At 40.6% G+C, this 12,683-nt stretch overlaps 1 protein-coding gene across 2 annotated transcripts in view; it reads right to left on the reverse strand.

Moving 5' to 3' along the window:
• LOC107375819 (equilibrative nucleoside transporter 1) overlaps window positions 1-12,683 on the reverse strand; it is a 64,670-nt gene that overhangs the window by 26,837 nt on the left and 25,150 nt on the right. The window contains exon 1 of one of the 2 annotated variants that reach the window (XM_015944576.3): window positions 8,108-12,277. The exons of the other annotated variant lie outside the window; for it this stretch is intronic. The gene's annotated coding sequence lies outside the window, so the exon portion shown is untranslated. Of the gene's footprint in view, window positions 1-8,107; window positions 12,278-12,683 lie in introns of those variants that run through there. 2 annotated transcript variants of the gene reach the window in all.

Here is a 12,683-nt window from a genome sequence, read left to right on the forward strand (position 1 = left end):
AAAGAAAACAAATCCAGGACAGTGTACAATAATATGTGGTGTTGCTCACCTTATGTGCTCTTATAGAGTTATTAATGTGTGCCTGCCTCATGGTGTAGAGTCCATATTTTGCCGAGTGTCCTGCAATAATGCAGGTTATTAGTTAATTTACTTTTGATAGCAAAGAACAACATATTTAATGTAAAAGTTATTTACCAGGTGAATCAGCTCACACATCACCACCAAGTGTCACAGGGGCAGAATCAGTAGCCTCCTTCATGATGTAATCACATACGTTTATTTAATTGTTAATATCTTAAAAATTCAGAAATGTTTTAATTTTTTTACCTTGAACAGTTCACTGAGCTTGCACTGTCACTGAGGTGGAAGCTGGAATCAACAGCAGACACCTCACATCTTGGTCTTTTCAGGAGGTGTGGACGCTGCTCTGGGACCTTCTGGAAGATGAATTTCCGTCATGGTCCCTGTGTCACAAGACACACTGCGGCTGTGAGCTCTATAAAAAACAAAGAAGCAGCACATTTATAAATGTTTAAAAGAGCATAAAATCACGTGTAACAACAATCTGTAAAACAAATTAAAACTAGAAGGTAATAAAATGTTTACATAGAAGATTATTAAAAATAATTCACCTTTGCTACAGGTAACGCTTCACGTCAGCCTGGACAAGTGCATTCTTGCAGATTACTAAATCAGTCTGACAGCCAGTGTCTTGGGCAGATTTAGCATGAAAAAAAATAGAAGCACATTGATGTTTATAAAGTCAGATAATATACAAAAGAAACTGTCCTATATAGGCGCTTTATAACATTCCTAGTGTGTGATCGTTATTATAACGTAAAAGTCAGTCACATATGATGTGGAGAGCCTGAAATGCGACCTCCTGAACAGAATTCCTCACGGAACCGGGTCACAAGCTGGATTTCACGCTGTAATGCTGTCTGTCAACTAGTGCTGCATCAGTTAGAGTCACTGTTGCAGAATTAACGACTGACACAAAAGCAACCCGAATTTTCTCTGAGCCTGACAGTCATGTGGATCGTTTCGTCGGCCAGGGCTTCGAGATATGTTCCTATTCGCCGCTGATTCTAACCTTACATCCCGTTCCACATTTTGTGAACTTGACAAATCTGCCCGAAGGCAGTGCAGGCTGATATTAGCTAAAGGAAGTGAACCACGTCTCGCAAACTTTGCATTTAGGTAGGAAATTGTCTTTAGAAGATGTTAACTTTTATTTAGCTTACTCACCTCAGACTGGAGCCCGTCATGGTGGGGGAGCAGAGTCGGTGGGCTGCATCTAAATTGCGGAAGAGCCACGGTGGGCATTGCCTCCCTCTTCAAACGGAGACGTGCAGAATCGCGGGTAAAATGCTGGTTGCAAACTACAGCACCAGGCGGGAGCTGAATGTTTTCCAGACACCGATTGCGCGCAACCACTGACGCCTAATTTCTAAGTCCAGTGGAAAGGAGTTCAACCCCACAGAGCCACCGCAACCATACTACACTACACCTTCTCACCATACTAACACGATATGGAGCACTAAACCTGAACTACTTTCCTAATAACACTAACAGCCAAACACTAACTAAACTACACTATCCAACAGCCAAACTAACACTAAATAAGTATGTATAACACTAAAGGCTACGCTAAAGACTAGGATATGCTAATGCTATATGCTAATGCTGAACTACGGCTAACCTCCTACACTCGCTTGCAAATCCAACTCCCAACTCGCCACAAGGCGTGGCCGAGACGCTCGTTGCTTTTGTAACTTTGACACAGAGCTGCTACGTAGTACTCTACTGGTTTACGTTGTATCTTACTCTTTAGCCATTGGCTAAAATTTATTCAAAATGAGTCAAATTCTATGTTTTAAGCTGAAGGTGGCGCTATACTGTGGTATTTAGGCAGAATTTTTAATTTTTAAAGAAAATGCACCAAAATGCTAAAATAATGAATACACACATTTAAAACACTATTAGACACTCATTTATACAGTTCATCAGCAAAAAAAAGTTAATTTAGACGTTACTTGCTCTTTAAATTATTTATTTTTACCAGTGAAACCAATATAACATCTCCACATTCCCAAATATACATTTCTGACATTCAAAAACAATACAAAAACAAATCAGCGACCAATATAGCCACCTTTCTTTGCAAGGACACTCAAAAGCCTGCCATCCATGGATCCTGTCAGTGTTTTGATCTGTTCACCATCAACATTGCGTGCAGCAGCAACCACAGCCTCCCAGACACTGCTCAGAGAGGTGTACTGTTTTCCCTCCTTGTAAATCTCACATTTGATGATGGACCACAGGTTCTCAATGGGGTTCAGATCAGGTGAACATGGAGGCCATGTCATTAGTTCTTCTTCTTTTATACCCTTTCTTGCCAGCCACATTGTGGAGTACTTGGACGCGTGTGATGGAGCATTGTCCTGCATGGAAATCATGTTTTTCTTGAAGGATGCAGACTTCTTCCTGTACCACTGCTTGAAGATGGCGTCTTCCAGAAATTGGCAGTAGGACTGGGAGTTGAGCTTGACTCCATCCTCAACCCGAAAAGGCCCCACAAGCTCATCTTTGATGATACCAGCCCAAACCAGTACTCCACCTCCACCTTGCTGGCGTCTGAGTGGGACTGGAGCTCTCTGCCCTTTACCAATCCAGCCACGGGCCCATCCATCTGGCCCATCAAGACTCACTCTCATTTCATCAGTCCATAAAACCTTAGAAAAATCAGTCTTGAGATATTTCTTGGCCCAGTCTTAACATTTCAGCTTGTGTGCTTGGTCATGTCTCTGAGTATTGCACACCTTGTGCTTTTGGGCTCTCCAGTGATGTTGCAGCTCTGAAATATGGCCAAACTGGTGGCAAGTGGCATCTTGGCAGCTGCACGCTTGACTTTTCTCAGTTCATGGGCAGTTATTTTGCGCCTTGGTTTGTCCACACGCTTCTTGCGACCCTGTTGACTATTTTGAATGAAACACTTAATTGTTCGATGATCACGCTTCAGAAGCTTTGCAATTTTAAGACTGCTGCATCACTCTGCAAGATATCTCACTATTTTTGACTTTTCTGAGCCTGTCAAGTCCTTCTTTTGACCCATTTTGCCAAAGGAAAGGAAGTTGCCTAATAATTATGCACACCTGATATAAGGTGTTGATGTCATTAGACCACACCCCTTCTCAATACAGAGATGCACATCACCTAATATGCTTAATTGGTAGTAGGCTTTCGAGCCTGTACAGCTTGGGAGTAAGACAGCATGCATGAAGAGGATGGTGTGGACAAAATACGCATTTGCCTAATAATTCTGCACTCCCCGTGTGTGTGTGTGTGTGTATATATATATATATATATATATATATATATATATATATATATACACACACACACACACACACACACACACACACACACACACACACGTTTTAGCAGCATATTGATTGTGAAAGACAACTGAACACTCACTGTGTGCAATATAAATTATATAAGTCAATAAATCTCTTGATATTTATTAAACTGTTTAAGTCAAGACTGAAAATGAATAAGGACGTACAAATTGGGGGTAGGGACAAATAAGTAAATACTTCTGCCTACTCCTTTTCAAACAAATAATGGAATGATTTTTTGTAATGGTATATGTGTGAAATGTTTGAAATAAAAATGAACTGAACTTAAAATATAAAAAAACTAAACATTAACAATGTGCAAACTGTTTCAGAACTATAAAAATATATAACAAAAGAAAATAAAAACAGATTTAAGTTTTTTTAAGTGTTTAAAATAAATAAAATCAAACAGTAAACAGTATAATGGTGCAAACTAGTGGCTGATCGAGGTAGTATCTACAAGTCAAAAGGAAAATCACAAAGTAAAGCACACTACCACGTTGTAGTAAAAAACAATCTAAACAATACATAAAAAAATGGCAAACAAACACCAAACCTAAAGGGATATTCCACCCCTTAGTAGGGTTGTCACGATACTAAAATTTCAAACTCGATTTGATACTATTTAAAAACACAAATTTATTGAACACGTTTATTCAAAAAATAACATTCCTCAATTCATATTGCAAAAATTAAATGTTAAGAATTAAGTGTATAAAGTGCTTAAACCATTCAAGTATCAGCATTTTTTAAAACGTGCATACAAAAACTGGTGAAAGTTAACACTTTAAATCATGAATTGTCTCACTATATATACACTATTTGCAGAGTGATGTTTTGCTGCTTAAACTCTGTTTAAGGTGCATTTTTGTCATAAGCTGTAATGCCATATGTTTTGTTCTGTACTTTTGAACAACTCTGTTGGTCAATAAAGGGAGAAAACGAATTTCTCCACAGTAGGACAAAGGTACATCTACCGGTAATCTTAATAAAAACAGATTGGCGCACGGCAGTGACATCATTAAAAGCACCGGTTAATTAGCTGCAGCTTGTCTGTTTACGCCTAGAAATGCCAGCTCAGTCATTCTCCTGATCTGGAAGCAGTAGGTTCCATGCTAGAGGGGTGGAATATTCCCTTAGGCGTAAACGATTAAAGAGGCGCCCGATTTTTAATTGAAATAATTTTTTTAATCAGCTTTTAAAAATAATGTATGCACATGGTCAATATAGAAACAAATAGAATATATTTTTATCGGCCTCTACAACCGAGTAGAGGTCGACTGATATTGTTTATTCTATTTTTGATACTGCTGCCTATAGGTAGTCAGCCAATAACTGCCGGTTTTATTGGGCTGATTGTCATGGCCGACATCTAGACATTTTCCAACTTATTTTCATGCTAAAATGTCACTAATGACACTAATGATTAATTTCCAGAGCTGAATCAGTTTTTGAACTCTGAGTTTAACCAATTGCTAAATAATAACTTTGTGCACTGCTCAGTGTTAAAAATCAGACACCTAAATAAAGTTAATTTAGAGTATTTATAATGCAGTTGTTACTAGTGAACGTATAAATACATTTAAACTAATTTAGACACCGGGCGGCCCGAGGATGTTCCTTACTTTAAATCGGCTTTACTAAGGACTAATATCGGCCAATGCTGTTGTATAAAAAGCGATAAATATCGTTCTACCCCTAAAACCGAGTACCTACATTGGGGAATGATGTCAGAAACAGCCCGATTGAGTCATCTTGTATAGCGCCTTTCAGAGTCAGAGGACTCCTGAAGAGCTTTACACTACAGTGCACCATTCATCCATTCACACACACATTCACACGATGGTGATGAGCTACGATGTAGCACACTGAAGCCCTTTTCAGATAGACATTCTGGAACATTTGCGGACAATTCAATCCGGTTTTTAACCGGAACTGTTTTCAGACACACCACTTTTGTACCGGAACTTGTCCTTTCGGCTGCGTTCACACAGCAGGGAAAAGTTCCAGATGTCTGACGGCGGCGGGGGGGTGGGTAGAATCGGACTTATGTTAAGAAGAAGAAAATATTTCTATAGCGCCTCTGAAGATAAAAATCACGAGGCGCTTAAGCATAATTCTGCGCACACGAAGACGCATAAGAGACCTGGATGATGAAGCTCAGTGGTTAAAGGAATCACTGAAGCGGTGTGAAGCGCTCCGTCGCGCGTCTAGGCGGTACCGTAGGAGGCGAGCTGCCGTGGTTCGCCGCATGCTACAGCAGCTGGCTATCTAGGTGTGCACGGCATCCCCCGGTCCCCTCCTCCCCCTTGTCCGGAACTCTACCTCACCAGTCTGAAGCGGCCACCCTGTCCGTAACAAGTCCGGACCTGTTACTGGGGGCTTCGTCCGGTTAAATTCCGGAACACGTTATCCGGATGTTTGTATTCAGACACAAAGGTCTTACGGACAGAGTCCGGAACATTTCCGTTTTTCATGGCCTGTCTGAAGGGGGCTTGACAGAGGCGAGGCTGCCGAGCACAGGCGCCACCACCGGCGACCACCACCAGCAAGCAAGGCAGGTTAAGTGTCTTGCCCAAGGACACAACAGCAGAATTCTCTGTCCGGAGGCGGGATCGAACCTTACTGGACAATCCGCTCAACCTGCTGAGCTACTGCTGCCCTATACTTGTGCCGATATGTTGCACCTCAAAGGGAAATGATGTTGGCAGTAAATTATCTTTTTATCCCCTTCATACTTCTCAAAATGTCTAAAATAAGCATATTAACACAAATTTAAACATGAAAATGCTAAAAAGAACATTTCTACATCAACAGTCTTCTGGAGGGACAAAAATTCCTCATTGTAGAAATGTGAAGCCCCACATAATCATTCCAAGAGCCATGAATGGCTCCCAGGGCCCACTTTGGACATGCCTGCCCTCAACAATCACATCACCGAGAGAAGCCAGAGAAACCAGCATTCAACAAGCCTGGTCTGCTCTGAATAACGATGAGATAGGGCTCTGTGTGTAGGAGCATCAGCGGCCCCTCTTCAGGACAGGGCAGGCAGGAGAGCGTTAACAGGAGCATTGGTTGTTCTGAAGTAGAGGACAATGGCTACACTAAAGCAGGTTTTATGGGCCATTACTGTCCCTCGTTACTTATGTTGCATCAAATATCCTTTTGTGGGATTCTGGTTAGTTTAGCAGCAACAATAATCTCACTCATATAAAGATACCTGATCGAATTTTCAAAAAAAAGCCTAAAACTCTTCACCGACTACTGGTTGTTTAATGCTGTTGTTGTGTTACCACCATTGCTTACATTTGTTTTGTGCCAACTGAGTGACTTAAACTGAGTGTCTCCGGGAGATTGCTACCCTTGTGTAATAAAGGACGTAATCAAGATAAAACAAATAAGATCAGGAAACAATAGCACAAGCACCGGAAACAGCCTCACGACACACTGGGTGGGGAACGGCCAAAACTTCTTTCCTTTGCAGGAGAAAGTGATCAAATTAAAGCCAAAGGCAGAGCAGAGGATAAAAGGTTCTGCATCTTTTGTCCTCACCACAACCCGCCTCCGTTCCACCCTAAATTCTTTCCCGCCACTGGCAGATCAGGAACAAAAGCCCAAACTCCTGCTGCCTGCCTTTAGAGCAGGCTCCACTAAACATCACAATCATCTCATCGAAACCACACAAGTCTGGGAACCTTCACTAAACAGAGCTGCCAAAATACCAGAAGAAACAATAAAATACCTCTAACTAAAAACTTAGGCAGCAGGTGGGGAGATTTAACCCCCAACTCCCACCACAGAAGGACAGATGCTGCTGTCAGATCAGCTGTTCTGTAACAAAAACAAAGACACTACTCTTCTTGCTTCAGGGTCAGCAGAGTCACAAATAGCACATACATGCAGCAAGAAACGGACTCCAATTCAGCCACACAGAGACAGAGATATAACTCCCATCATTCCCATCAGACGAGTTGGAGATTCTCTGTAATGGTAACAAGAATCTGAAAAAGGCACCCACCACTACCGGGATAACACTAAATTACTTAAGAGAATTTAAAGGATATAGAGACCTACACAGGACAGATCTGACAGTCTTATCAACAGCAGCAGGATAATTATTGGTACACTTAGTTTTTAAGACCCCAGTGACCTGCTGATAAAGTGTTAAACAGCCTCTTGCGTCTTAATTATCTGTGCTACTGTCACACACGCGCTCAGTCAAAGCTCGATAACTCCACGTGGTCCATGATTCATCAATACTGCGGGTTCAAACGCCTTTAGGTAACATTCAAGATCATCCTTTTAGATTTAAAACGGATACTGATTCTGGTTTATAACCAGGGGAAAATCCGTTAACTAGAGATCCATCAGTTTCCTCGGTGGTTCTTATCCGGATCTGATCAGACAGGGCACCGAATTTTGTACAACACTGTCCCGTCGGACAGCAGAAGGCGCGTGTAGATGTTTTCGCGGTTAATGTGAGTCAAACAATGCAGGAAGTGAGGTTGGTAATGCCAAGACAAATAGATAAAAGGACAAAACAAAACCGTTTAGCGCCGCTTTCTGTTTTACGAACAAAAAGGGAATTATTCATTCAGAGCGGTCCGTTTGTGTGAGACAATCTCTAACCAGAAACTTTTAAACAAGACCCATAAGACTTTCAGATGAGTAAACTATCCATTAATCACAGAGGACCATCTTCCTACCTTGTTGAAGCTGGTGTGGTGCTGCCTGACTCTACTCCTACAGGCTGCGGCTTCAGCTTCAGACGCCACCACGCCACAAAATCTTTAAGATGCATTCAAGACACCTCGGAAATGTCATGTTCCGCTTCCATTCACCGCTCACGGAAACTTAATTTAAGTTTAAACCGCGCAGACGTTGTAATTTCCGAGTCCTACAGGTATCGCAGAAGTGAGGGCGATTTTCTGAATGATAGGAAAACTGGTGATTTTTTTTTCTTTAAAAAATGTTATCTTTTGTTATTAATCACTTTGACATACATAAACACACACTGGGCAAAAAATGTAAAGGTGTGGTTTACTCATTAATTCAAATTTATTCAATATTTTAAAAAAATCTTTTTATATTTAAATGTTTTTGTTCATGTGAGGTGCTATACAAAAGGTCGTTTTCTTTGTTTTGTCTTTCTTTCTTTACTTTAGCAGTGTTCTCTTGTGTAAATCAATGCCTTATAAGTCATTTAAAAAACTATGAAGCTCCTGTTCTGAGATGCAGAAGTTTGCTGTTGCAGAGGTGGGCTGAAAACAGCAGAATTACTCATTATTGATGATAGGCACACACCTCACTTTTGATTGGCTAACAGAATGCGTTCAGCTATGTTGCAAAGTCACTATCACCAACACACTCTCCGTTCTCTCTAAAAAGCCTTCCTATGGGCTGGTATGTGCCAGGATGTGTGAGGCTGTGAATGCTAATTTACAGTGTGACACCACAGTGTGAGGATTATAACATCCTAGCATTTCACCATCTATTTTCTATCCAAAACAAAAGCAGGAGATAGGTGTAGAAGACTGTTTTTATGTTCAGCCTGCATGAAGAACTCAAAGTGACCAATTAAAATCAGAAAGAATATTTAAAATATGTTTTTTCAGTCAATCACACCTTTAATATTTCTTTAATTTTATATTTTTGCAAACTAGGCTATGTGAAACCATTGGCTTAAACCCAAGTTTTATCTTGCTTAAAGGCATACTTACAAATGTCTTGTATTGAGATTTTTTTCCCCAAAAAACCTCATCAGAAATGAAGATGTGCCAAAGCAGCTTTGTTTAGTGTAAAATTTCCAAGTCACCATCTGGAATAGTTTTCCAACATCCTTCCAGGAGTTTCTGTGCAGAACACTCGTTTGCTGATTTTCTTTCATCCTGCAGTCCTACTCATACCATCTGATGTGGGTTTAGTTTAGGTGTGGAGGCCAAAGGTGTGTTTTGTCTCACTGTTTTATTTGAAAAACAACCAATAATCCCAGTAAACCCCAACCAGATGGGATAGCGTGATAATGGTTAACTGTTTTACTTAAATTCACAAAAAATCAAATAAATTCATGTTTTCTTTGTTTTCAAATGTTAGTTTTAGTGTTGAAACATCCAAAAAAATTCAAGAAACTAAATGACAAAAGAGAGATCTCACAGGAGAACAGCTCAAGGTTTTTGGGGCAGAACCAAGAGAAGAAACAATTATCTAAAACCTCCTGAGAAATTTCACCGTGCAACATTTGTTTGTGACAAATACTTTAAACTCATCTGAAATGAAAAATGTAACTATTGCACGTTTTCTTTAGCAGATGTAATTTTATTAAAATGAATATTTTTACATATATGAAATAAATAACATTTCTCAAAATACATTAAACTAATCCCTCTGAGTTTTTACATTTTTTTTATTCCTGGAAATATTTTTGCACTCAGAGTTAAACTACAGTCATAAACTAGGAGTTCATCTCTCTCACGCAAGTCAAAAACCCCAAAGCCACAGCTGAAAACCTACAGCAGCCTGCATTCATGGCCTAAACATACACAAATCATTCTCACATTTTATACTTACTGAGCGACTCATTAAAAATAAAAGGTGATTACTATCTTTTCAAAGGGACAGTGTGTGAAAAAGCTTAGAGGGAGTGAATCATGTAATCTCCTAATATTGAATGACTGTGTGTGAATCGAGACTGAAGGTTACAAGTTAGAACAAAATAATCCAGCAGAAGATTAGAGAGTGTTTCAGAGGGCTTGTTTATGTGTGAATGGGGGGGAAATGAGTTGCCAGAACAAAAGCATGACTAACTTTAAATGTTGTTAATCAGATAACGCAGAACAAATGACTGCATTGTGAAGTTAGTTAAAGATATGGTGCAATAAACCAAAGTAGCTACAGTTTTGCTTTATTTTTTGGAAGTCACATCAAGGCACGTTTTCTTCCCTGAGTCTGGACACACTCAGAGTTAACTCTTAAAGTTGTGGTTTAGCCCCAGTCATCCACACCCTGGCTCTTTTCTGCCTAAAAACAGCTCGCTATGGTTTCACGTAGAAGCCAAATGTGACAAAGAGCCAGAGCAGCCTGGACACATTTTCATCTAAAACCCCAAAACAGAAAGGAGGAGTCGAGTCATACAAGGACTGAGGGACTTCTGTCTGGTGAGTGGGCATGAAATTACGTTTCATTTCCTTCTGAGGGCTGTTCACATACAGTTATGTAATGTAGGTGAAAATGTCGGCCTGTGTTTGTCTGGGCTCTCGGAGAAGCAGAACACAACCCAGACTGGACTTTTCCATAAAAAGGCGCATCACATAGAAAATAGGAAAAAAACAGAGCTAAATCAGTCAAAACACTCTAAATGTGGGGGAAAAAAGTCTATCTGTTTTCTATCAGTGTTTGGTTTTAGGAGCTATGTGCTTAAAACAAACAATTTCAAAAAGTCCCCATTTATGATGTCACAAACAGGGAAACCACAATACAAATGGGGAAACTACAATACAATAAATTGTAGTATATGTAAGAGTGAGCTGCTGCTGGAGGAGCAGCAGCCCTACTCGAAGCCAGATAACAGTTTGTCAGCTTATTGTAGCCTGAGTGGGAGATGGGTGGACGTGGCCAGCTACAACTTGTTTTCTCGAAAGCCCTTTTCAGAAGATTCATCATGCAGGCAAATCAGCGTAATACTGTCACCACAGTGTGTCTTATGAACGCGCTGTGGCGGCATGGCTATGCGGGAATTTTGCAACATTCGTGCCACCATGCTTGGTAATATTATTGCCGCAACGCTGGACTTGTGAATGCATATTGCGCCTTGGTGCAACAGAGGGCGCTGTCTTGATCACGTGGGGAGTTACTGCCGAGCTCTGGCTGGCAAATATATTAAAAATGAAAGTAAAAAACGGGCCATAAGTTTCATTTCTGTAAGCCGAACCAGCTGAGATGACAAACTGGAGCAATGCAGCACTTCGGGAGCTTCTCTTCGTTAGAGCTGGAGCTCAGATCACCAGATATCGGCAGACATCTTTAGGAGCAGCTTGTCAAAAAATGTAATGAGCACCGCTTTGCTCGCAATAAAAAGCAAATCATATTCAAGATAAACGGAAGTCCGTGGCAGCACAGAGACCACCCCATACCCATTTTTACCACCATCACATATTCTTTTGTAAAAAGGACACGATTGCATTACATTATCTCCACGGTCTGACCTCTCACATTGGTGATCTTCTTAGTCCCCACACCCCCAGCAGGTCCCTGAGGTCCAGTGACCAAAACCTACTGGTTGTGCGGCACCAGGCTAAAGACCAAAGGTGACAGATCATCTGCTGCTGTGGCCCCCAGACTCTGGAACTCTCTCCCCCTGAGCCTGAGATCAGTGGACTCAGTGGTCTCCTTTAAAAAGCAGCTGAAGACTCACTTGTTCAAGCTGGCTTTTGTATGACCTTCTTCAACCACTCTCTCTTTATTCTGCTCTCCCCACCTATTCCACCTTCCTCAGGGTCCACTGATTTCCCTCTTTCCCATTCACTCTCACTCTTTCTTTACATTTTTTAATCACAACTGTCTATTTTTTGCTCATTTTAAATATATTTTTAACCATTTTTTGAATTCTTTACATTTTTTGTATTTGTGAAGCGCCTCGTGATTATCAGAATCAGAATAGGTTTATTGCCATTGTCAGTGAACAAACAATTCACAAACTAGGAACTTGCTTTGGTACTAATGTGCTACATATAACATGAATAATAAGATTAAAAATGGAATAAAATAGAATAAAATAGAATTAAAAAAACTAGAATAAAACTTTCAGCTATTAAAAATGGCAGGTAATGAATGGTAACATGGCCTATAACGTGACTTTGTGTCGAGTACAGCAGATGAGCATGGTTGTGTGTTTATAAGCTGTTCACAAGTCTAACGGCAGATGGAAAGAAGCTGTTCTTATGGCGGGAGGTTCTGGTCTGGATGGACCGTAACCTCCTGCCTGAGGGAAGCGGCTCAAAAAGTCTGTGACCCGGGCAGGGCTGGACTGGGACAAAAATTCAGCCCGGGCATTTTGACTGGAGACCGGCCCATCACCTGTTTTTTTTTTGGAAAAGACATTAAGCCTTATGCTGTTTCTGACACACACCAACGTACACTTTCTTATTGGTAGTATTTATGTATCAATCTAATAAACGTAAACCTACACCATCCTTCCTATCCTGGTATTCTAAAAAGTAGGGTTGGGGGTAACTGATTATTTTTAAAATGATTATTCTGACGATTATTTTATCGAATAGTCGACTA

The sequence above is a fragment of the Nothobranchius furzeri genome, chromosome 12 (assembly GCF_043380555.1).
Source record: "Nothobranchius furzeri strain GRZ-AD chromosome 12, NfurGRZ-RIMD1, whole genome shotgun sequence".
Taxonomy (NCBI): domain Eukaryota; kingdom Metazoa; phylum Chordata; class Actinopteri; order Cyprinodontiformes; family Nothobranchiidae; genus Nothobranchius; species Nothobranchius furzeri.